Source organism: Phyllobates terribilis, unplaced genomic scaffold (assembly GCF_046119375.1).
Source record: "Phyllobates terribilis strain yellow unplaced genomic scaffold, ASM4611937v1 Scaffold_8__6_contigs__length_399053987, whole genome shotgun sequence".
In the NCBI taxonomy this organism is placed as follows: domain Eukaryota; kingdom Metazoa; phylum Chordata; class Amphibia; order Anura; family Dendrobatidae; genus Phyllobates; species Phyllobates terribilis.
Window position 1 is genome coordinate 288,350,172 of NW_027362768.1, and position 25,986 is coordinate 288,376,157.

A 25,986-nucleotide genomic window follows, 5' to 3' on the forward strand; every position below is an offset into this window, starting at 1 on the left:
GACTGAGGTGTCATCCAGGCATTTGCTTGGAGAGCACGGGAGTGACGCAGGTATCTGCTGGGCGATTACCGTACTTAGTGATCCAGGGGACACTAAGCAGTCTCTCCGCTGACCACTTTTTACTACAGGTTTGAAGGCTCAGAGCTTAGTGACCGGCGCAGCGCTGGGGTTGTGGGTTCAAATCCCACCCTGGCCACATTCACACTGTATTTTAGGCTTGTGCTGCTTTTCTCTCATCTTCTAAATAATAACTCCTAGGCTTAATGTTGGTCTATAGAGTAGATAGAGTAGAAGTATCAGATAGGGACATTAGACGCAATAGACATAAACTGAGGGGTTTTTCCTCTTACACGACAACACATTTCTAATGTCTGTTTCTGGGTTTGATAGAAAAGATCTCTATGCAGGAAACACCCATCCACCATTCATAAAGCCTACAAAATTAGAGTATTATCCCAAATCAAGTATGAGTCAATATTAATGTATTAAAAAACACTTTTATTGCATAAACAAAATTAAAATCATGTAACAAAGTTAAAAAATAGATCGCTCGGGGTAGGAATACACACAAATGCAGGGCAGCAGTTGTTGGTGGGTCCAAAGGGGATAGCTGACCAACCCTGTTCAACACTTATACACTGTGTTCCAAATTATTATGCAAATAATATTTTCTCAGATTTTCCCAAATTACCTATATGAATTGCAGTCATTGTAATTTTCCAGTCAAATAACTATTAGAGTACAATTGAAAGGTTTTTGTACAGACTGCCTATGATAACAGTATATTTTTAAAAAAATAAAAAACTCAAACTGCACTCAAAATGCATGTTCCAAATTATTATGCACAGCAGAGTTTTCAACCTTTTCATTTTAATAAAGAACAAAAAAATGGTCATTTTTGAAATTATAAGCATTAGCAGGTTATTACAAACTGAAATCAAACAGTTTTCAACTCAAAACTTTATTCTAGGTGATGTTACATTTGCACATAGGACCCCTTGTTCGAAAGGAGCTTCTGAACTCTCTCATTCATTGAATTTGTCAGGTTTTGGATGGTTTCTGCTTCAATTGTTTTGCATGAGGACAGAATACCCTCCCAGAGCTATTGCTTAGATGTGAACTGCCTCCCGCCATCATAGACACTCCTTTTGATGATGATCCAGAGGTTCTCAATGGGGTTGAGGTCAGGGGAGCATGGGAGCCACACCATAAGTTTGTCCTCTTTTATGCCCACAGCAGCCAGAGATGCAGATGTGTTATGTGCAGCATGAGACGGGGCATTATAATCGCCCCATTGGCTTTGTACTGAGCCCTTCTTCAGGCTCGGAGGGAGCGGCGCTCTCTGATCTGCCAGAGGTTACCGGAAAGTGCAAGGATTCTAGAAAGAGGTTTTCTGGTTTTGTACGACTCCTCTCCCCTGGGTGCAGTTTGGTTATTTATATATATATATTCTATACTCACCATCCCTAGGTCCAATGATGAATCTCCTCTTCTCCAAGTGGCTGATATTACGTCACTTCGTCAGCACTGCAGCCAATCAGTCAGCTCAACAGCTCTGCAAAGAAGATGAGCTGCAGAGCCCACTGATTGACAACTGCAGATAATCACAGCCCCCCCCCCCCCATAGATTCAGTTTTGGACCTGGGGAAGGTGAGTAAACGACTTTTTTTTTTTTTTTTTACTAGTTCTTTGGGTGTGGAGTGAGTAAGCTGCTTTGTGCCCAGACATCACATTAGGATCCCAGTGCTGGTATATAGTCTGGTCACTACACACACTGAGCTCACGCCTCTTCTTCCTCCTCAGTCTGACCCTCCTCTACACCACAGTCGTGTTTCTTGCCCGAGAAGCTTTCCGTAAAGCTTGTCTGAGCCATTCTACACAGCAGAGCTGGAGACACACCGTCCACCTCACCTGGCTGGCGTAAGTATTGCTGATGGTGCGGATCCGGACTCTTAGACAATTGGAAATATCTTCTGTTCTACATACAATAGAACAATTGCCTTGAAAGTTTTCAGAAAGTGCAGGCGCTCTATAAAAGGGTTTCCACTCTTGGAAAATACCTGTTCCCCTGGCTGCAGTTTGTTTTATAAAAACAAACACTTCTTTACTTACCCTCCCCAGGTCCAACACTGAGGCTCTGCTATTGTCTGCAGCACTGACGTGACATCGACGGCGCTGCAGCCAATCAGTGAGCTCAGCAGCTCCTCTCAAGTTGACACCACGAGTATAACAATGTAATTTTTGCTAGAAGTAAGAGTGTATTGTTGTGGTGTATTTGCAGAGTACCACTAGGCGTCTGCTGGTCTATAATCCTGAGGTGGATATGGCTGAGTATATTGGAGCTCCCCGATCCGGCCATTATGGCACTGGGGTTCTGGCGTTTGGATTTTCTGCAGTAATCGAACTAATGGCAGAACCGTTCTGGGTCCTTGCACAAGCTCATCTCTTTGTCAGGCTGAAGGTAAGAAAGTGAAGGTGTTTCTTGCTCGGCGTTTACACTGGAAAGACTTTTTCATCCATGTCTGTGTCTTGATTTGCTCTTAAAGGGAATGTCCGGCCTTAGCCTACAAGTCTGCAGTCACCCTATGTGAATGTAGACTAGTGTCTCCTCACATTGTGTGCACTGAGGATTCTTCAATGTCAGGCGTGTGACCACAAGTATGTGATTTGCATACATACGATCACATGCCAACTAGACGTGCACGGCCTTGCTCAATGCAAGTGTATGAACAAGGTCAGACATGTCTAGTTGGAATGTGGCCAGTAGTATGCAAATCACATTCCTGCGGTTACATGACCGCCTGCTCCTGGCACAAGAGAATCCTCACAGCTTGCTATGTGAGGACTCACAGGTCTGCAGTCACTCTAAGGCCAGACAATCCATTTAAGAAGAAACTACAATTGCTCCATGCGGTCCTACACAGATTTTCCATGGTGCTTTCTTTTCGGACTGATGGTCCTACTATGGTCCATTTCACTGACAGAACTCTCCGACCTTAAGTAACTGTGTCAGGGAAAACGGCAAATATCCCGTAGACGGCATCTGGGTGCTGCCCATTATTCACAGTTGCAGGGAGAATTTAGGAAAAACACTTTGATCAAAATGCAGACGGATGAAAAAGGAACTTATAATGGCCAGAGATGTGTGAATAAAACCCACCATAGGGTCATCCTGGAGTCTGATTCTCCTGCATTATCGCAAGAACAGAGAGAGCAGCAAGAAGATGAGCTCCATAACTGATGGAATACCAAAGCGGAGCTCAGAACGCTAGTGTGAACCTTGTCCAAGATCGACGTCATCCGCGATCCTCAGCACCACCATATAGACATGTATGCATCACCGAGTGTGCATGGGGCGCAGGAGACAAACTGCTGCCAGACTCCTCTGTCTGATACATTATAAAGGTAGTTTATGCCAACTGTTCAAACAGCTAATAAAGGAAAAATGTTGACTACAGTATATACAGTGGGGAAAATAAGTATTTGATACACTGCCGATTTTGCAAGTTTTCCCATCTACAAAGAATGGAGAGATCTGTAACTTTTATCGTAGGTACACTTCAACTGTGAGAGACAGAATCTAAAACAAATCCAGAAAATCACATTGTATGATTTTTACATAATTTGCAAGACCCAACCACGTCCCATCTTCATTGCTCTTACTGAGGGAAGGAGGCTGTTGATCAAAATCTCGCAATACATGACCCCATCCATCCTTCCTTCAATATTTGAGACTGCGGTCACAGCTCTCTTCAGGTCATTGACCAGATCCTTCCGTGTAGTTCTGGGCTGATTCCTGACCTTTCTCCGAATCATCCTTGCCCCACGAGGCGAGATCTTGCATGGAGCCCAGACTGAGGAAGATTGACAGTCATCTTGTGTTTCTTCCATTTTCTAATAATTGTGCCAACATTGTAGCCTATTGTTGTATTTCTTTAGCACATATGATCCCTAGAGGTATCTTCATCTCCACCACGTGTCTCTTAGGTGATTGCAGAGAGTCTGGCCATAATCGTCCGTTGTTCTGTCACCGTCACTTTGGTTCTTCTCTGCCCTCAGTGGGGGCTCCTCATCTTCTCGTTAGCTCAGGTAAGACGTCCACTTTTATCTTCCATATTTGTAAAAAGATTTTTTTATATTCTTTTACTTCCGTTTGCTTATAAACTCTCACCATATTCCGCAGCTCTGTACGGAGATTGCCATCACACATCAGTCACTGTTCCCAATAGGACTTAACTTCCTTTTCTTACACTTTTGGTGGCTTACATGGTTTTTTTGCTCTGTATACAAAGGGTAAAGGCATCTTCTGGATGGAAATGTATGAATGTGCAGGGTCTCAATAGTTATGGGAGCCTGTACCCCCCCCACCCCGCTGTTTTGCAATAGAGCAAAAGTGAGCAAAGTGTGGCCCATGGGCTAGAACAGCCAGATGTGGGGGCACAAGCTGTATGTCGGAGGCTACGTGCAATAGAGGAGACATGGTGGAAGGAAACCTGGGATTACTGATTCTTCCTGTAAGACCATGGTTTATGGATTTGATGTCTGATTAGTGGGGTCTTGGCTGCATTTCCTGTGGACTATAATATGCAGACGCTTTTTTACTTGGAGTGTGGCAATGGGATCCCAGGCGACAGAACCCAACAGATCAAACATTGGTGACTTATAGGGTAGCCACCTCTCTAGGTGACTACCCTATAAGTCATACCCTGTAACAGGCATTGCAACATGACCAGGAATGACTCTACACTGATGATGGGCAAACACCCCGAAACAGGCTGTCTGGAGATGAATTCTGGCTCGTTGTTGATCCCAGGTCATGTTGCAATATTCAGACATTGACTAATAGGGTAAATATCTCTCCTGGGTTGTACTTGCAAGAGAGGTTCTTTCGCACTGTTAGAGAACTTTATTTGCATACTGATCTCCCATGGAGCATTGCTGGTAAGCGTGGATTTACCCTGGCTGATTATGGTGAACGAGCGTTCCTTGGCTGATCTCCTCCAGAGGAGCCATTACTTATCCCACATTATAGAAATCTGGTCTTGTAACTTGCGCTCTGTCTCTCCTAGGTCTTGTACACCAGTCTGCTCTCTCTCTGTCTTACATTGTCTACTTTGCAAAGTTTCTTGATTCCCGGGAGGCAGAGAAGAAATCCTTTCCTCTTCACAGTATGATGGAATTTTTACCCCGACTCTCCATATCTCAGGTAATGAGCTTTATTCTGTTAATTTTATGTGATAACGGGCAGCTGCTGCACTCACCCTCCGTGTTGATGGGTGCACGTGGAGCCAATCGCGGCCGAAGTTGCGGGTGTAATTGGCCCTAAACTTACAAGAGGCGTCTGAACCCGGCCTTGGACCTCATTCACGTGTTGGTGTGTTCTTGTTTTCTCTTTCCAAAATGGAGCTGCAGGTCAGATGTAATGCTCGGCAGCTCCATTGGGAATTCATGGAGCGGCCATCAAGCTGCACACTGCTGCCTCATTGTATGGGGATAAAAGTGCCCCTTACGTTGGGCCTCTGCCGATCCCCGCGGTCGGGCCTCTGCCGGTCCCCGCGGTCGGGCCTCTGCCGGTCCCCGCGGTCGGGCCTCTGCCGGTCCCCGCGGTCCAAGTTATCACCTATCTTTCAAATAAGTGATAACTTGTTTTCACTGGAATACCCCTTTAACTCCTTGTCTGCTTTTTATTGCATGAATGGCAAGTTTCCATTGCTCCTTATCTAATATCACCCTCTCAGTAGCTCGCTATATCCATAACTTCCAATCATTTCTATGGGGATTACGGAATTGGCTTCTCACTTCCGTGCTTGGCTTGGTTTTTGGAGTCCCACCTCCTGTGTCCAGCACTTGGATGTCATTGGTATATAATCGGGAGGCCTTTAGGAAAGGATGGAGGAAGGAAATTAGAGAGACACAAAAATGCAATAAATCACATTGTGTTTGCGATGCGTTTTTTTTTTCCGAGAACACCGTTTTTTTTACCTTTTTTAATTCCATTAAGAAAATGCACCTGGACTGTATTGTGTCAACAAAATATTATCTTTATGTGCCAATATTTTCAGAGGAACCTGCAAGCGGCAACACGTTTTCACTGTGCTTTGTAGAATGGTGCATGATCAGCAGAGCCTTTTCATTATTATTGGAATATAAGAGGTGTAATGACGATTGGCAGCTCTGCTGTACTACAGGAAGCCTAGATAAGGCTGAATAACATCTCCGTGTGCCGTAACCAGAGCTCGGCTCTAAGCTGATTTTCTGATTGTTCCTCTAACAGGACTTTTTGGATTGGCAGCAGGCCTTGCTGGCGTGGAGCTTCTTCAAGCAGTCATTTCTGAAACAAATTCTGACAGAAGGTTAGTTTGCAGTCGTCACTTTAGTAAATTAGGAGATAGCGAGTCTTCTTTTTGCAGATACAATATTGTTTGTCGTTCCGTGAGATTTTATTAGAAGGAGGAAAGCAAAGGCGACGCCGTCAGCCATTCTGTAACGTTGTTTGGACTTTTTAACTTTTCAGTATGTAAGAACCTTAAGAAAAGGGAAAAAATCATAAGATTTAACTGTTACGTTTTAATATATATATTTTTCACATGTTCAGGGCTTTGTGAAAGTCTTCAGACCACCCCCCCACCTGCCTCCTTCCTCTGCATTTTACAACCTGGAATTTCACTGTCTTTTTGAGGGTTTGCATCAGTTCATGTAAAGAACATGCCTATCACAGTGAACATTTAGATTTCTTTTTATTGTGAAGCAAACAACATGTAGGACAAAATAACTGAAAACTTCAGTGGGCATAACTATTCGCCCCCCTAAAGTCAGTACTTTGTAGAGCCTCCTTATGCGACAATTATGGCTGCAAGTTGCTATGGATAAGTCTCTATGAGCTTTCCACATCTTGCCACTGGGATTTTTGCCCAGTCTTCAAGGCAAAACTGCTCTAGCTCCTTCAAGTTAGATTGTTTCCTCTGGTGAACAACAATCTTCAAGTCTGACCACAGAGTCTCAATTGGATTAGGGTCTGGGCTTTGACCAGGCCACTTCAAAACATTTACATGTTTCCCCTTAAACCACACGAGTGATGCTTTAGCAGTATGCTTTGAGTCATTGCCTTTTTGGAAGGTGAACCCCCGTCCCAGTCTCAAATCACTGACAGACTGAAACAGGTTTTGCTCAAGAATATCCCTGTAGTCCACACCATCCATCTTACCTCAGCTCTGACCTTTTTTCCTGTCACTGCTGCCAAAAAAAATCCCCACAGCTTGATGTTGCTGCCACCATGTTTCATTGTGGGGGAGGTGTTCTTGGGGTGATAAGTGGTGTTTCTTTGACATTAGACATAGCTTGGTGGCCAAAAAGTTCAATTTTGGTCTCATCTGACCACAACACCTTCCATCATACATATGGGAAGTCTCCCATAAGTCTTTTGGCAAACTCAAAATGAGCCTTACAATTTTTGTGTGTAAGTAAAGGCTTTTTTCAGCCCACTCTTCCATAAAGGCCACCTCCCATGGAGTGTACGGCTTATTCTGGTCCTATGGACAGATACTCCAGTCTCTGCTTGGGCACTCTGCAGCTCCTTTAGGGTTACCTTTGGTCTCTGCGCTGCCTCTCTGATTAATGCCCTCCTTGCCCGGGCTGAGCGTTTTAAAGGGTGGCCCTCTCTTGGCAGGTTTGTTGTGGTACCATGTTTTTTAATTTGATTATAATGGGTTTGATGGTACTCCGGGGGATCATCAGAGATTAGGATATTTTTTTTATAACCCAACCCTGACTTGTACTTCTCAACAACTTTGTCCCTGTCTCCTTGGTTTTCCTGGTGTTGTTTGACTTTAGTGGTGCCTCTTGCCTAACAGTGTTGCAGCCTCTGTGGCCTTTCAGAAAAGGTGTGTGTATATACTGACAGACCATGTTACAATTAGATGGCACACAGATGGACGTCCTTTCACCAAGTATGTGACTTATGAAGGTAATTGCTTGCAGCAGAAATTTTTAGGGGCTTCATCGCAAAAGGGATGAATACATATGCACATGCCAATTTTCCAATTTTTAGATATTTGATCCCAGAAATTTAATTTATGTCTATATTTTTCTCACTTCACTTCAGTAACTATTTAGTGCTGATGCATCACATACAAATCGGATTACAAAAATATTTAACCACAGGTTGTAATGTAAAAAGCCAAGGGGGTGAATACTTTTGCAAGCCACTTTAAAGCGCCATGGAATAAATGGCACTATAATAATAATACTTTTGTTTTTTCTAGGTGAGCGCTATGTGATGACTTTTCTCAATGTCCTGTCATTTGGAGATCAGGGTAAGTCTCAGACTTTCTACATCGCCAGCGTTTTCTGTGTATTACACATCTTTTTGGAATAGAGCAACATAAAAAAAGGATTAACCTGGACAAAGCTGAAAAATTTAGTTTTTCCATTGAAGATGGCATCTGCCCCTACAGCATTACTTAGCTATGCCAGTCTTTAGGAGATGTATTTAGGCGATGGTGCCGCTCTGTGGTACTGGAAGCACCTCTCCTGCCGGCCATGTATTATGTGAGAGACACAAACTGCTATAACACAGGCTCCGATTCTCCCCGTCTGGATGTTGAGAGGAGCAGCACCCCTATATGTAAAGGAATTCTTGTTTCCTGACTGTCGTGGAGAAAAGGACCTATTTGCGTTTTGTGAGGCCATCTTTGCCATCTATTTGGCATCCCTTTTGTTGTATGTAAATTTAATAGGATAAAGGTATCTTAAGTGTCTCATAAACACCCATGTGGTTAATAGCTTTTTTTTTTTTTTTTTTTTTACAAGTCCCTAAAATATACCAGAGTAGGGCATGTTGGTGTTTTTTTGCTTCTTTTTAAACCTAAAGACGGACGGACAAAACATGTATGACAAACGAAGTTATGTGCATAAAAATAAGGCCTTAATGTGGACCTTTCACCAAATGTTTTGTGCTGAACTGGACACATTATGTAATAGTGGCTGCAGAGCGGAATAAAAATGTTTTTGTTATTTTTTTATTTTCTTTGTTGCACAGATATTAGCAATCAAAGTATTTGGCACCTAATGAGTTAACTTTCATGTTGGGTGTTATCAGATAGTTTTCACTGGGGGCGTGTACTTCTTTCCCTCTGGTAATGCTGAACAATCATAAGCAGGCAGATGCACAGGCGAAAAAGAACACACCCCCAGCACAGGTTAGAGCAGGTTTCTCAGTGTGTGAGATGTAATGATACAGCTCGGATCTCCTGCATGATTAGACAGTGGTGGGAGGAGAGCACAGATGACTAATAGATTCCAAATAAGGTTTCGGCAGTCAGTATGGAAGGCAGTACAGCTGAGTTCAGCTGTGTTACATTTCAAACCTTTCTATCAGCTCTACTCCTCTTCTAGTACGGTCACCTCTGCTGTAGTACCTCTTCCCCCACACTGCCTACCCAGAGATGTGTCAGTAATCGCTTATGTCTGTTGTTGTCATGAAAACTGTCTTGTTCTCGCTTGGCAGTGAGATCAGAGCAGACTATAATTACATCTCACACAGGAGCAGTCTGTTCTGGGCGACTCCTGTGTGAGATATCAGCGCAGGCTGTCATTATATCTCACACAGGAGTCGCCCTGAACAGACTGCTCCTGTGTGAGATGTAACGATAGTCTGCTCTGATCTCACTGCTGAGCGAGTACAAGTTTCTTGAGCACAACAGACAGAAGTGTGATTACATCCCACACACTGAGAAACCTGCTCTAAGCTGTGGTGGGGGCGTGTGTTTTTTTTTTTTTCTCTGATGTGTTGCTGCCTGCTTTATGATTGGTCAGCATCATACAGGGAGAAGTAGTTTTCACTGGGGGGGTGTATTATCTGACAACACCCACTTTGGCTTAACAAAATTTAACTCATTAGTTATCAAACAATTTTCTAATATCTTTGCAACTCTCCACAATGTAGAGACAAATAAAAAAAAAAAAAGTTTATTCCTCCCTGCAGCCACTATTACATCTTGTGTCCAGCTCACCGTGAGATATGACTATGGAGGACTGTCCTGGTAGCCTCATATCCGCTTACAATAACTCATTTAGTTAGGTGTAACATGAAGTCTGTGTGATATTTCAGCTTGGTGACCAGTAATGTAGAATTAGGGATAAATGGGTGGCCCTTGTCAGGCAGCCTTTTTCCATGGTGCCTATGGGAATCATAGATGGGGCTCAAGTTCTAGCAGACTGGTTCCAACCTTGACCATCGATGATGGTCATTCATCTCAATGGCCACCAAGTCTCCGAGGGTGGGTCTCCAGGCCATTTGCCGATCACCCCAGTGCCCTCATTAAGTGTTGTACCTGGTATAATTTTTTCGGTAGTGGCCTTATGGTGCATTTACATGGGCTGATTTAGGTCCATTAACGAGCAACAACCACCTACAAGCTGATCCGCAATCGTTGACTTGCCCATTTACACGGCCAACAAAACGAATGGGAACAGAATATTTGATACCCGATCGTTATGTCCCCGTGCAGCAACATGTTCTCGGCAGCACATCTCCTGTTTACTAGGGCCAATGTGCTGCTAATTACTATGATATTTATGCCAGTAGAAAAGATCCCACCAACTGGGGAACAAGCGCTTTGCTCGTTCTTTGGGTGATCGCCGGCATTCTTGTGTACGGCGGTCCATCGATTCTCAGCCCATCTAAATGCACATGTATTACTAATGGGGGAATGTACAGATTTCATATTATTCTGGATTTTTGGACGCTTTCTATAAACCTTTCATAAAAAACGTTTTAATAAGCTGCATTGATGTCTTGTGACTTTTCTCTTTCCCAGGCGTGTACGACATAGTGAATAACTTGGGGTCTCTGGTGGCACGGTTCGTCTTCTTACCGATAGAGGAAAGCTTCTATGTTTATTTCTCTAAGGTGTTAGAAAGAGGAAAAACTGTCAGAAATCAGAGGAAGGTGAGTGACATCTACTAAAATAATGCTGAAAAGATGTCTTGTGCTGGTAAAACATCCATTTATCCTCTTATATCATGGCATAAGGAGGAGATGGCTGCCGCATCTGAAGTTTTGGCGTCTCTCCTGAAACTGGTGACGCTGATCGGTCTGGTGATCGTTACCTTCGGATATGCCTACTCCCAGCTGGCATTGGATATTTATGGTGGATCCCTGCTTAGTGGCGGCTCTGGTAAGGATGTGTCATAAATATGTACTATTCAGAGTTTATCCCTTCCCAAGTATATGAGCTTCAGTGCTGGTTTCTGAGTTACGGCTTGTATAAGACTTCAGAGCTGCACTCAAAATTCTGCTGATTGTTAATGGAATGCGTGAATACGATTCTATATGGAGAAACTCCTAATAACTTCAAAGCAGCAGCGAGGACAATTTTCCATTGTTGGATGACTGGATAATGTCTGCTGTAAAGACCAGGCTTCTCAGGAATGCAAATCACCAGATTTCAGCTCTGAAGGAACCAGACTTGTTCTCAGAATTGCCATTGATGGAGGAACATGAGATCAGAGCTGGTCATCAGTCTCCTCTAATTGAAAAAAACCCAAACCTGCACCTATGGGAGGCGGTTGATTGACAGGTCTGGTCTCGTACGTCTGCATCATTGGTAATATTGAGAACCACAGAGCTCTGCACTCACAAGCAGGAGACCAGCCTGGAATATATATTCATGTCACAAATCAGGTCCCTCAACAAGTAACTATGCACCATGCTGATCTTTTCTTCTCTTTTCACAACCAGAGCTGCATTTAAAGCACAGACTTGAGACAGATCAGAAGATAGTATGGCCATGTCTTCAGTCAGGAGCCGGAGTGTTGGGTCATTACAGCCGATCTCATGGGATAGAGATAAACCTCCTTCTGTTTCCATGAGTGACTTGCAAATATTTGACTGCAGCTTTAGATGTGACTAGAGAAAATTTAGTGTGAAAATGTAATTAAAGTGACACTCGGATTCCTGTTTTTGTCTCTTACTGACATCTCCTTCCATGTGGTTGTCCACTACTTTTATGATATTGACCTATCAATATGAGATTGGTGGGGGAGTGACACCTGGCACCCCCGCCGATCAGCTACTCTCTGTGTCAGTAGATGGATGTGACGCGCCCCTGGGCCTGTGTCGCGCTGCGTTGCGCACGCAGGAGCTTACGCGGAGCCGGATCTCTTGAGGGTTGTAGTCTCGTGGCGGTGATCCGGTCCGTGCCCAGGGAGTCAAACTAAGTGGCAGTCTATGGCAGAAGATGTTAACTTGATTGTCGACTACGCCACCCGTTGAGTGCGGCTTTGAAGCCGCCGCTGCAGAGCAGTCCGCTGAGGCCGGTGGTATATGTGCAGCAGTGATGGTATAACCCCCAACGGGAGGGGTATGGCCTCAGGGCAGCAGGTGTAGATGGTGGGGGTTGTGACGGTGCAGTAAGAAGACTCAGAGTCGGGAGATGCAGTTCAGGGTTTTTACTTACTGGTGTCCTTTTAGTCACTCTGGCCTTGAGTGACCACCCGAGCCGTGCTGCGTCCACCAGGTCCTGGACTCGGCCAACCCCCAGGCAATTCCGGAGCGTGGTCCTGAGCTCCTTTCTGACTCTCCCTTCCTCTGGCCGTTCCCACCAGGGATCCACTTTTGGCCGGCTCCCTCGGGTCTCTTGGTGGTCAAGCCTCCTCTGGGCTCCCTGTCCCTATACTCGGTGTGCCTTTCTAGTGGATTTGGTGAGGGTCGTGGCAGATCCTGACCACGACCTCCGGTTCCTGGCTAAGGTGTGTTTTGGCCTCTGCCAGCTTGGGATCCGGTACCCTTGTCCGCCAACCCTTCACCCTTTTGTCCTTATTCTGGGGTCTTGGGGTTCCCTTCTTGTTTCCTCTCTGGGTCCTTCTTTCTCCTCTCTCCCTCTGCAGGCTCTGCTCTGGAGCTGGGCCCAGCCGGAGCCACAGCTCCCTGTCAGCCCTTCTGGCTGAGCTCTTCTGCTCTGCTCCTCTTGCCTGACTCAACCCTGTTCTAAGATGGTGCCCACCTTATATACTCCCTCTATGTGTGAGCTCAGGTGACCAGCACCCAATGAGCTCCTATCTTTACCCAGACTACTCCCCCTATCTGCCCCTACACTACTGGGATGTTCCACCCCCCTCCCACTCCAGCCAGGGACAGACGCTGTCGTACCTGCACATATACTGGTGGGAGTACCGTCGTTCTGTCCCCCGGAAATGGGATGTATGTAGTGCATGCAGCCTACTAGCTCAGTTCCACACTCCATCCTTACCCGGGAGTGGAATACCACACCTCTGGCTTGAGGTGTAATACCCCTGTAGCAGCCGAATCCTCAGGGTGCTACATTCCCCCCTGGTAAATCACAGCACGTCCTCGGGCTGTAAAAGAATAAAAACATCCACAAACATACAAATTTTTTTCAAAAACATAAACATATAAAACATTATATATATATCATCAGCATAAAACTTTTTCATATAAAACTTTTCATTATAAGCATTCTTGTTCCTCTGGCCACGGTGCAACTTGTGACCGGGTTAAGCGCAACAGTCTCTTCTGGAAAGAAAAACACAGCTTTCCTATAAAACCAGTAGGGGGCGCCTTAGAAAGCGCAACTATATACAAGGGGAAGTATGGCCGCTCTCAGTCCTCGACCAGTGGGGAAGAAGGAAAGAATGACCGCTCTCAGTCCTCGGCCAGTGAGATAAGGGACATACGGGTAACAGTTTAATTTGCTGGTCCCAACGGGGACATATTTAAATTAGCAGCAGTTCTTATACCCTTACGGGTAACTATTTACAGTGCTCCTACTGTACATCAGTGGCGACGTCCTCCTGCTCCTGCCTGAGGGTAATCTTCAGACCCGTCCGGGTCCTCTTGATCCTCCTCACTCCGTAGCTCCTCTTCAGTCAGTCTGTGTACATTTAGAGCATACGGCCCTTTGGCGCACTGATGCCAGGTGAAGGTGACCTCATCTCCCAGGTAAAGGTCACGACCTCTGTGTCCCTCCGGCAGATGGCTTTCTACGTCTCTGCGGGTGACAAAGACGTCGCCGGGGGTTCTGTGGTCCCGTATAAAACCCCACCCGTGCTCCATTTGGAATTTTATTACAGTCCCGCTGGCACGGGGACCGTGGGCAGTACGGGGGTTTCTGCGGGCCCGGCGCTTTTGCTCGGCGCTCTGGACTTGGAGCCGCTCCTCGCAGACCCGCCTTTCTCGTCGCTCCTTAGCAAAAACCTCCAATTGTTGCCGGCAGCACTCCGTACGCTGGGCTGCGGCTGCCCGGGTCTCCTCGGTGAATCCCATCAGGTCCTCACCGGTAGGGTCCCACTCAAATTGGGCGTCCTCCAACGGAAGCGGATCGAGTTTGGCGGGCGCAGGAGCCGGAATTAGAGGCTCATCCAGAGGCCGTTCCTTCCGGAGTCGGGGATGGTGGTACTCCGGTGGCCACTCAAAAGGCTGCCCACCCGGGCAAGTGTGCTGGGCAAACAAGTCTTCACCCAGGTGCGGCACTGTGGAGGTTGAGGGCGCGGTGGTGGCAGCGGCGCCCGGGATCACTAGGCCTTGCGACCAGGCTTGGGGTACCCTGAAGGTAAAGGGCACCGTGAAGACGGCGGCGCCCGGGGGCACTCGGCCCTGCGACCAGGCCAGTGGCATGATGGAGGTAGAGGGCGCTGTTGGCACTGCGGCGCCCGGGGGCACTTGGCCTTGCGACCAGGCCGATGGCGTCTCCTGCTTGGCCGCGCTCAGGGTCGAGGCGCGTGACGTCACGGGGGGCGTGGCCGCGGCTCCTGCCGCTTGAGGCCTAGCTTGGAGCGGTGACGGTGCAGCAACGTGAGTGGTGAGTGGGGTCTCGGGCTCTGCGACGGGGAGCTGGGGCAGGCTTGCGACCATCGGGCACGGGATGTTGTCGTCCCCATTACCTGCTCCCTTTTCTTCAACTCCCTCCGCGGCGTCGTCTCCGGCCGTCGTCCCTCCTGCACCGTCCTCAGAGGCGGACATGCTCCTTGTTGTGGGGGGCGTGCTTTGCTGGCGGGTTCCAGCCTGCTGGGCCATCTCTCTGCTCCACTCCGTCAGCGTTTCTCGCTGCACCTGGGCCATCCTCCGTGCGAGGCCCTCCAGCGCGGTCTGCGCACACTCCCGATCTCGGGGAAGCTGTGCCAGGATCTCCACCAGGTCTTGTGGGGTGGTTGCTTGCATCAGGCTCCTGACCACAGGGTCGGTGCTGCCTGCTTCTCCCTCCATCTCCGGGTACGGCTCCTCCAGACTCCTCTCCAGACTCCTCCAGGCTGCACCCATCTTCTCTGTTTTGTTCTGTATACGCCCATACTGAGGGCGGTCCTGGGGTAACTTGGTGATTGCCAGTTCCAGGGGCAGACCCCTCACGCTGATGGACATCTCCAACATCACAGTCTCTGCTGATGGGGGCGGTTTCCGCTTTTGGCGCCATTCTTGGTCCTGGCCCACGATGGGAGGTGGCCTCTTGCCACCCTCTGGCACGCCCATAATGGCGTCCGCTCTGCCAGGGCGGGAAATCTTCTGAAATGGCGGTAATCGTCTCCCAGTGGCGGGAAACTCCGTGGATGGCGGGAATCTTCACCGATGGCGGGAAAACTTCACGGATGGTAAGTTTTAAAAGTCTCTTTTTCAGGCACGCAGTACCCGGTGGTTGCGGGCACGTGATCCTGCCGACTACGCCAAAAGTTGACGCGCCCCTGGGCCTGTGTCGCGCTGCGTTGCGCACGCGGGAGCTTACCCAGAGCCGGATCTCTTGAGGGTTGTAGTCTCGTGGCGGTGATCCGGTCCGTGCCCAGGGAGTCAAACTAAGTGGCAGTCTATGGCAGTAGATGTTAACTTGATTGTCGACTACGCCACCCGTTGAGTGCGGCTTTGAAGCCGCCGCTGCAGAGCAGTCCGCTGAGGCCGGTGGTATATGTGCAGCAGTGATGGTATAACCCCCAACGGGAGGGGTATGGCCTCAGGGCAGCAGGTGTAGACGGTGGGGGTTGTGACGGTGCAGTAAGAAGACTCAGAGTCGGGAGATGCAGTTCAGGGTTTTTACTTACTGGTGTCCTTTTAGTCAATCTGGCCTTGAGTGACCACCCGAGCCGTGCTGCGTCCACCAGGTCCTGGACTCGGCCAACCCCCAGGCAATTCCGGAGCGTGGTCCTGAGCTCCTTTCTGACTCTCCCTTCCTCTGGCCGTTCCCACCAGGGATCCACTTTTGGCCGGCTCCCTCGGGTCTCTTGGTGGTCAAGCCTCCTCTGGGCTCCCTGACCCTATACTCGGTGTGCCTTTCTAGTGGATTTGGTGAGGGTCGTGGCAGATCCTGACCACGACCTCCGGTTCCTGGCTAAGGTGTGTTTTGGCCTCTGCCAGCTTGGGATCCGGTACCCTTGTCCGCCAACCCTTCACCCTTTTGTCCTTATTCTGGGGTCTTGGGGTTCCCTTCTTGTTTCCTCTCTGGGTCCTTCTTTCTCCTCTCTCCCTCTGCAGGCTCTGCTCTGGAGCTGGGCCCAGCCGGAGCCACAGCTCCCTGTCAGCCCTTCTGGCTGAGCTCTTCTGCTCTGCTCCTCTTGCCTGACTCAACCCTGTTCTAAGATGGTGCCCACCTTATATACTCCCTCTATGTGTGAGCTCAGGTGACCAGCACCCAATGAGCTCCTATCTTTACCCAGACTACTCCCCCTATCTGCCCCTACACTACTGGGATGTTCCACCCCCCTCCCACTCCAGCCAGGGACAGACGCTGTCGTACCTGCACATATACTGGTGGGAGTACCGTCGTTCTGTCCCCCGAAAATGGGATGTATATAGTGCATGCAGCCTACTAGCTCAGTTCCACACTCCATCCTTACCCGGGAGTGGAATACCACACCTCTGGCTTGAGGTGTAATACCCCTGTAGCAGCCGAATCCTCAGGGTGCTACAGATGTGATCAACTGTAAAGGTGAAGAGCGCCCCTCCGTCAACTGTGTAGTGTTCGTAGCGGGGTACTGCAGATCTACCCTTATGCATTCGACTAGATGTGCAGTACCTGCCGCGGCCTCTATACAGTTGGTGGTGCCGTGTTGTGCAGCTGATCGGCGTGGTTGATGGATGCTGCATCCCCACCGATCTGATATTGATGACCTATCCTAAGGATAGGCCATGAATATAAAAGTAGTGGACAACCCCTCTAAGAAGAAGGAGGTGAAATGGAGCAGTCATGGCTTCTGCCTCTCCTCTTGCGGGTCACGGCCATTAGACCACTTTACCGCTTTCTTTATGGTCCCTTTGATGTAGGACTAATGATCACACATTGAATGTAGAGTAATGCTATGGATATAGAAATATCTCTAGATGGGTCACATCCCACATGGTGTATTTCAGGCCCGGTGCTCCTGCGCTTCTACTGTCTCTACGTGCTCCTGCTGGCTGTCAATGGCGTCACCGAGTGCTTCACCTTTGCTTCCATGAGTAACGAGGAGGTAGACAGGTGAGTGGATGTAACGTTTGCACAGTGTCCGGTCATTGTAGGGTCTGTGACCACAACCTGTATAGTCTGCTGCGTATTACTGTGGCAGCTCAGTGACACCTTACACATCCACACACTACGGAGAGAATATGGAGGGTTAATTCACCAACGCTGTGGATTTCAACCTTTACTATACAAAGTGCGAAATGTGACAAATCTGAAGAATTCCTGTATCAGGATCTAATTTTTGCAATGGATTCTGCTAGGGACATTCCACAGCGGATATTGTCCTATTGGCACATAATAACCTACGACTGGTCTTAAAGAGGTCGTCCACTACTCTTACATTAATGGCCTATCCTTAGGATTAGTCATCAATGTTTCATTGACTGGGGTCCGACACCCGGCACCCCCGCTGATCAGCTGTTATCGGTGCCGGCCGCCGGCCAGAAGTACTCACTTGTGGAACTGGCCGTCTGCTTGTAGTGGCTGCCGCACGGTACTACACATCCGCCTCCTATTCACATCACCTAGGGGTGCCGGGTGTCGGACCGCGGCCAGTCAGACATTGATGACCTAGACTGAGGATAGGCCATCAATGTAAAAGTAGTGGCTTTGAAGAATGGAGGTCCAAGGACACCAAGCGCCTTTCTCCAGTCCTGATCCCTGTATGTGATGGCAGAGATCCGGCTGCTGCAAACCTGATCTTACGTCAGGACTGTGGTGTAAGCTTATTGTGTGGCGTCCATTCAGTTTAATGGCGGCTGGTGCAGAATGCTAAATCATCTGTACATGATGTGCTGCGTTGTCATATAATACGATAATGAGGGGTCTCTGTTCTATTGACAATCACATTTGTCTCTTATTTAATTTACTCACTTATATAGCGCCATTATTTCCACAGCACTTTACCTACATTATCATTAGTGATGAGCAAGTAAGTTCTGTTAACCCTTTCGGCGAGTATGCTCGGGCGAGCACAGAGTATTTACAGCTGCTCGGTGTTATGTTTGAGTCACTCCGTGTCCATGATTTGCGACTGTTTGATAGACATTCCTCGCATGTATTAAAGCTGTCAAACAGTCGCAAATCATGGACACGGGAGTGATTCAAACATAAGACCAAGCATACTGAAGATTCTCGGCGAGCACCCGAGCATGCTTGCCTAAAGGGTTAACAGAACGTTCTCGCTCATCCCTAATTATCATCACTGTCCCCACTGGGGCTCACAGTGTAGCTTCCCGATCAGTATCCGGAGTGTGGGAGGAAACCGGAGAACCAGGAGGAAACCCACGCAAACAAGGGGAGATCACACACTCCTTGCAGATGTTGTCCTTGGTGGGATTTTATCCCAAGACCCCAGTGCTGCAAGGCTGCTGTGCTAACCACTGAGCCACCGTGCTGCTCATATAAGCCAGAAAGAACACTGAAAATATGATGCTGCCATGAAGAATAGGACAGGGAAATTGACTTTCCTAACACAAATATTCATTACAGCAAATTCCTTATAGACAAGTAATAAAACGTCTTTATTTTACTATATCTTTCATCAGTTTTCTTAATCTATATGAAGTGTAGAACATGATTTATAGAGGGCGTCCATGATAACGTAGGAGTCTGCTAGACTTACACTTCATTGCCGCACAGAGGAATAGAGATGAGCTGCAATGCCTGACGTGCGGACAGATATGGTGCAGATCTCAGTGGTGGCACCAGAGCTCATCGGACTCTAGTTCCAAGTTTGGACCTAGGCCCTCACCTGCATGTTGGTGAGATGTATGGGCCCTTAGCAGTGTTCTAGATATTCTAAAGACATACAAGTTCACCCCCCAATGTTGGCTCATTCCTAGTATAATGTCCTCTCTCCTGGCCCCTTCCTGAGATGATGTCCCTCATCCTGGTAATAATGTTCTCCTTTCTGCCGCTCTTCCACAAGATATTTAAAGAATAAACGATTTGTCTTGCCTTCCCCCGCTCTCACGACATGCAGCGTCCTTTTCCATAGCCGGCACAAAGCCGGCAGCTGACATTGTCACGCTCAACACCAACGTTGCAAGAACCAACATCCATAATTCGTTGTCCTCGGAGTCTATTATTCTGAATTACTACAATGCCTTAATGCTGATTAATACATTTTCAAAATAACTAATTTCAGAAAAGTTTGTGATTATCACAGTGCTATCTTTAGATCTATTCTAAATTCTGTTTTTCTTCCTAATGTCCCATTATCAGGTTTAACTACATCATGTTGGGTCTCTCGCTCAGTTTCCTTTGCCTTTCCTACTACATGACAACTTGGCTCGGCAGAGTCGGATTCATCTTGACAAACTGCTTTAATATGGGTTTACGTATCGCTCACAGCCTACGTTATATTAGGAGATATTACACCGGCAGCCCCCACCAGCCGCTCGCTGGGCTCTTACTGTCTCCGGCAGTAATTTGCGTGCTTGCCGTTAGTGCCGCCATCACCAGATATTCAGAGGTAACCTAGAAAGTCTAATTGTTTAATGATTTGTGACGCAACGGGCAAAACCTAAGCATCTAGGTTCCATAGTCTATCACCGCTCATGGTTTATTCTGTTCCTTATTAGCTTTCAATTTTATTTAATATTTTCATAATTTTATTTGTATTTATTTCATTAATTTTATATTTGTTTAAATATTATTTATTTTGCTTTTTTAATTTTATTCAATAGTTGTATTTTGCCTTTTTTACTTATTAATGTTATTAGATTTTAGTTAAACTACAAATACAATTTATAAAAAACATTATCAGTTTTATGCATTTACATTTTTTATTCTTCAAACTGAAGATCATCACATAAAGCGGTAGGCACCAGAAATCAAAGCACACTACAGCAAACCCCAAAAATATATTTTTAGCATGTCTCACACCACACTTGTTCAACCCACAAAGCCATATTGACACATCAAACCATACCATCCAAAGCAGAACCTTATGGTGCCCATAGACATTAGATAAACGTCGGCCGAAATGGTCGATTTCGACCATAGCGAATGATTGTCGGCTTTTTTTGTGAAAGGATCATCGCTCGTTTTGATCACCGACCATTGAGCTCACGTTATTGAAAACGGATTGAAAAATTTGATTTTTTTTGGACCATGATTAGTTCTGGATGAATCATTGTCTTGGCCAATGCTGTGTGAGATGTATTTTGGGCCATCGATGAATGTTCATTCGACCAAAGAACAACCGTTCATCACTCCGTTGTCATCTAATGTGTATGAAGGCCTATAGTCCAACAAGAAGAAAAGGAACAACCAGCTCCTCCAATAAAATGCTTGTTTCCTTGGTGCACAGGATCCACCAGGCGTCTATATGAATGTTAATTTGAAAATGTTCCAGCTCCGCGAGGTTAAAAATATAGAAACTTTATTCTAATATTAAAACTTCAGAATACAAAATAAAAAGGAATAAAAACAATCGGCCCAATTGATCAAGACCGGCGTTGTTCACATTGGTCTTGATGAGGGGGTGCGCTGGAGGCAGACACTCCGGATTCACGACGTTGCATGCCTGTTGATCAATGTGGAGCATCTGATGAGTGATGAGCACCTCCGAGCACTGTTCTAGACATCTGACTCCAGTCCTGTACTGGAGTTAGATTTGTGGGTTCCGGAACGCCACAGTTCGTCATGAATTAGATAACCTGTGGTCTCACGCCGCGCCCCAGCACTGCTCCAAAAGTCGCAAAACTTAGGCGCAACTCCGATTTGCCCCCAAATTTTGAGACTTTTCAAAGTGAAAGAATTCTGGTGTGAAAGCTTTAATGAATCGTGGCCCAATGTGTGTGGAATATAAGCATACATTCTTAGTTGTGGCATCATCTAATGCGTATGGGGCCTTTACTCCAAACACCGCACCCGTCAACGATGGAGGTCATCACCTTGTTACGTTGGTATCCGCCGGCCGTTTTATGTATCGGTTACAGGTTACATGGACTTCTTCATGAACAAACATCCGGAATACACCAATACACCTTGTTACATCTCTGACAATGCATGATACTCGCCTGTCGGCCAATATGGTACTGCGGTGTGCACCGGATGTCGTATTGCATTTTTTTTCCCATGCAGGTGTGTACACCCATCCTGCCATACCAGAATATACCCGTCTTGGTTTGTTAGGCTTTACTGAGCTTTTATGTTGTCTCTTGTCTTCCCTTTCTTCTTTTTGCAGTCAGCTTTGTGCTGTGACGTGGGCTGGCCGTCCCGCCTGGCTCACATCCTGGTGGGGGCGCTCTGTCTGTCCATGACTTTGGCTGCTGTAGTCCTTTCTGAAGGAAAACTGACTCCCTTTATACGCAGTCACTTCCAGCCCAAAAAGCTAAAGAAGAAAGTATAATGGAGAAAGGACTGAGCTTCCTCCAAGCAATCACTACTTGGTGTGGTACGAAGAGATGACCCCAAGATGGAGACACTTCTGTCTAGAAGAGCTGAAAGCAAAGTTGCAAATCATTCAACCATCAGAACGAGCTCACCAACGGTTTCTCAGTTAGCTCATTCTGCAGCCAACATTTTTTAAAGAAACCAAATTACAATACTGATTTTTAGTTAATACTTGCATTTAAAGGGGATGTTCGGACTTAGGCGACAAGTCTGTAGTTACTCTGACTGCAAGTTTGTGAATCCACATATTGAGCACACTGTCAGGACTCTCCGGTGCCAACGGTAGGCAATATGCATACATGCAGTCACATGCTGACTAGACGTGCACTGCCTCGCTCAATGCAAGTGTATTGAGCGAGTCCGGACAAGTCGTCCAGTCGGTATGTGGCTGGAAGTATGCAAATTGCTTACTTGCAGTAACATGACCACCCAGCATAGGAGAATCCTCACAGCATGCAACGTGAGGGTTCACAAGTCTGCAGTCACATAGTGTCTGCAGACTTGTAGCCCAAGGCGGACAACTTCTTTATGGATAGCAAAAAAATTGTCCCCAATGGTGGACAACCCCTTAATATTGATAGAATTCACATATGTTCTGGTGCCTTTTCCACAAACTGGGGTCTCAGCCACAAGTTGGATGTTTTTTTCTAGGTGGAAGTTTGTAATTTGTTATATCTTATTATATAATTTAGTGATTGGGATATTTAAAGTCTAAATCCTTGTAAAGCAGATCTGTCGCCAGATTTTACAACACATACTGTATACATTATAAGAAAAAATTGCTTTTTCTTTCAAGATTTTCCTGTTATTTTGACCATGATTTTCTAAGTAAATATACCCGCCTCACCAGGTGTCAGATCTTTATGCAGTTTGTATTGTAAAATCTGGAGATAGTATTCCAAAATTAAAAAGGTGACCAAAACAACTATAAAAAAAAACACCCACAACACATGACTTTTTTATATTCTTTGTCAAAATGAAGATAAGAGAGCGAGTGATGGACAAGTATATAAGTAATACATTGTTACATTGTTACAATTTTGTAAAAATAATTAATTTTCATTCTTAAAGTGGCTTTCTCGCAGTCATAACTTTATTTTTTGCAGATTTTTTTTCTATTGAGGTAACATGATAGCAATTAGTCTATATAGTGGAGAATTTTTTTTATATACTGTTCACTGATCTTGAATGTTACATTCAGTTCTGAGGATATCAAATCTTTATATAATAATTTGTGATGGGCAGTTAATACATTTTATTTTCGAGAAAAAATAAAAGTTTATTGTATTTACTTTATTACTGCAGATTAGAAATGGTTTCGGGTGAACTGTTCCTACAAGTCAAATACTGATCCATGTTGTATTCTCGCCTATTTGTGTACCTGCCATGGTAGAGCCAGTGGGGCTGTCACATGTAGCTAAGGTCACAACTGTATCTCTTCTCATTCTAGAAAATCTTTCCGAGTGTGGTCCCAATTCTGTCAGCCCATGAAAATTGAACCGCACTCAGATGTCATCAGAGTGCAGTCTGATTTTCTTGACAAACCTATTGACTTGCATGGTCAAGTGCAATCTGATTTACGGATGCATATTGGACATGCTGCAATATTTTTTATTTATTTTTTCCTTTGGACAGACTCGGTCAGAGGAAAAAAAATCAGACCTGCGCACTAACATTGGTCCTAGTGCGATCCAATGTTTTGTTGGATCGCACTTGGACTGAAAATACGGTTGTCTGCAACTGCCATTAGGGGAATCTGCAGATGAAGATGCAAAATGGGAGATTGCATGGTGGTTGTGGTTCATGCGGAGGCTGCACATAGTAGGCTGACGGCCTGATAATTCTATGGGTGCAGATATTGTGTTTTGTGTTTTTTTTACTCACAGATTCCCTTTAAAATTGCAAACAATTTTTTAGGACTTCTTCACACGTTGTGGATCTTCCATCCTGATTTAGGGACTGGAAATCCACAGCGGATTAAAGTAGCTGACAAAGTAACGGAGATTTCAAAAGTCTCATCCACTCGCTGCAGGTTATCCGGAGCTGTACAGTCATGGCCAAAAGTATTGAGAATGAGACAAATAGTAATTTTTCCAAAGTTTACTGCTTCATTTTTTGTAATGGCAATTTGCATATACTCCTGAAAGTCAAAGAGTGATCAGCTTAACAGCAATTACTGTACTTGCAAAGTCAATATTTGCCCAGAAAATGAACTTTAACCCCCAAAACACATTTCAACATCATTGCAGTCCTGCCTTAAAAGGAGCAGCTAACATAGTTTTAGTGATTGATCCATTAACACAGGTGTGGGTGTTGATGAGGACAGGGCTGGCGATCAATCAGTCATGATTAAGTAAGAATGACATCACTGGACACTTTAAAAGGAGGCTGGTTCTTGGTATCATTGTTTCTCTTCAGTTAACCATGGTTATCTCTAAAGAAACACGTGCAGCCATCATTGCACTGCACAAAAATGGCCTAACAGGGAAGAGTATCGCAGCTACAAAGATTGCACCTCAGTCAACAATCTATCGCATCATCAAGAACTTCAAGGAGAGAGCTTCCATTGTTGTCAAAAAGGCTCCAGGGCGCCCAAGAAAGACCAGCAAGCGCCAGGACCGTATCTTAAAACTGATTCAGCTGCGGGATCGGACTACCAGCAGTGCCGAGCTTGCTCAGGAATGGCAGCAGGCTGGTGTGAGTGCTTCTGCATGCACTGTGAGGCGGAGACTCTTTGATCAAGGGCTGGTTTCAAGGAGGGCAGCGAAGAAGCCACTTCTCTCCAGAAAAAACATCAGGGACCGACTGATATTCTGCAAAAGGTACAGGGAGTGGACTGCTGAGGACTGGGGCAAAGTCATTTTCTCTGATGAATCCCCTTTTCGATTGTTTGGGACATCTGGAAAACAGCTTATTCGGAGAAGAAGAGGTGAGCGCTACCACCAGTCTTGTCTCATGCCAACTGTAAAGCATCCTGAAACCATTCATGTGTGGGGTTGCTTCTCAGCCAAGGGAATCGGCTCACTCACAGTCTTGCCTAAAAACACAGCCATGAATAAAGAATGGTACCAGAATGTCCTCCAAGAGCAACTTCTCCCAACCGTCCAAGAGCAGTTTGGCGCCCAACAATGCCTTTTCCAGCATGATGGAGCACCTTGCCATAAAGCAAAGGTGATAACTAAATGGCTCATGGAACAAAACATAGAGATTTTGGGTCCATGGCCTGGAAACTCCCCAGATCTTAATCCCATTGAGAACTTGTGGTCAATCATCAAGAGACGGGTGGACAAACAAAAACCAACAAATTCTGGCAAAATGCAAGCATTGATTATGCAAGAATGGACTGCTATCAGTCAGGATTTGGTCCAAAAGTTGATTGAGAGCATGCCAGGGAGAATTACAGAGGTCTTGAAGAAGAAGGGGCAACACTGCAAATATTGACTTGCTGCATTAACTCATTCTAACTGTCAATATAACCTATTGGTACTCATAATATGATTGCAATTATATTTCTGTATGTGATATAAACATCAGACAAACACTAATAAAAACCAGAGGCCAGCAGATCATGTGAAAATATAATTTTGGTGTCATTCTCAAAACTTTTGCCCATGACTCTAGATTCTTAAATCTGCAGCATAACAATTTTTTTTGTGCAAAATTTCACCCTTCGCAATGTACAGGATGAAATCTGTAACAGAATCCCCGTGGAATATTTACAGATTTCGCTATAAATCTACAATAGAATCTGAGAGATTTTTTCTCCCCAACCTATCTAAATATAAACTAAACTACACGTTCTCGCCCGCCCGCCTGCCTGCCGACGCTCTCGCCCGCCCGCCTGCCGACTCTCTCGCCCGCCCGCCTGCCGTCGCTCTCGCCCGCCCGCCTGCCGACGCTCTCGCTCGCCTGCCTGCCTTGTCACCTGGTTAGATGGATTTTTGAAAATCTCGGTCCTGATGAGCAGTTGTTGTTTAGCACAAACGTATGACATTGGTGTAGCGAAATTACCAGGAGGGATCAATGTAGTCTGGATGGAAACTGGAGGCGTAGAGAGCTGGCGACAAGTGACCCAGAAGCTCAGCGAAAGCCGGTGAAGCAAAGTAAAGATATTGGTACAGTAGAATTGACGTTACGGATA

At 46.1% G+C, this 25,986-nt stretch overlaps 1 pseudogene; it reads left to right on the forward strand.

Moving 5' to 3' along the window:
- The first annotated feature begins 367 nt into the window (after positions 1–367).
- Positions 368–22,059, forward strand: LOC141157743 (man(5)GlcNAc(2)-PP-dolichol translocation protein RFT1-like; annotated as a pseudogene).
- The last annotated feature ends 3,927 nt before the right edge of the window (positions 22,060–25,986 follow it).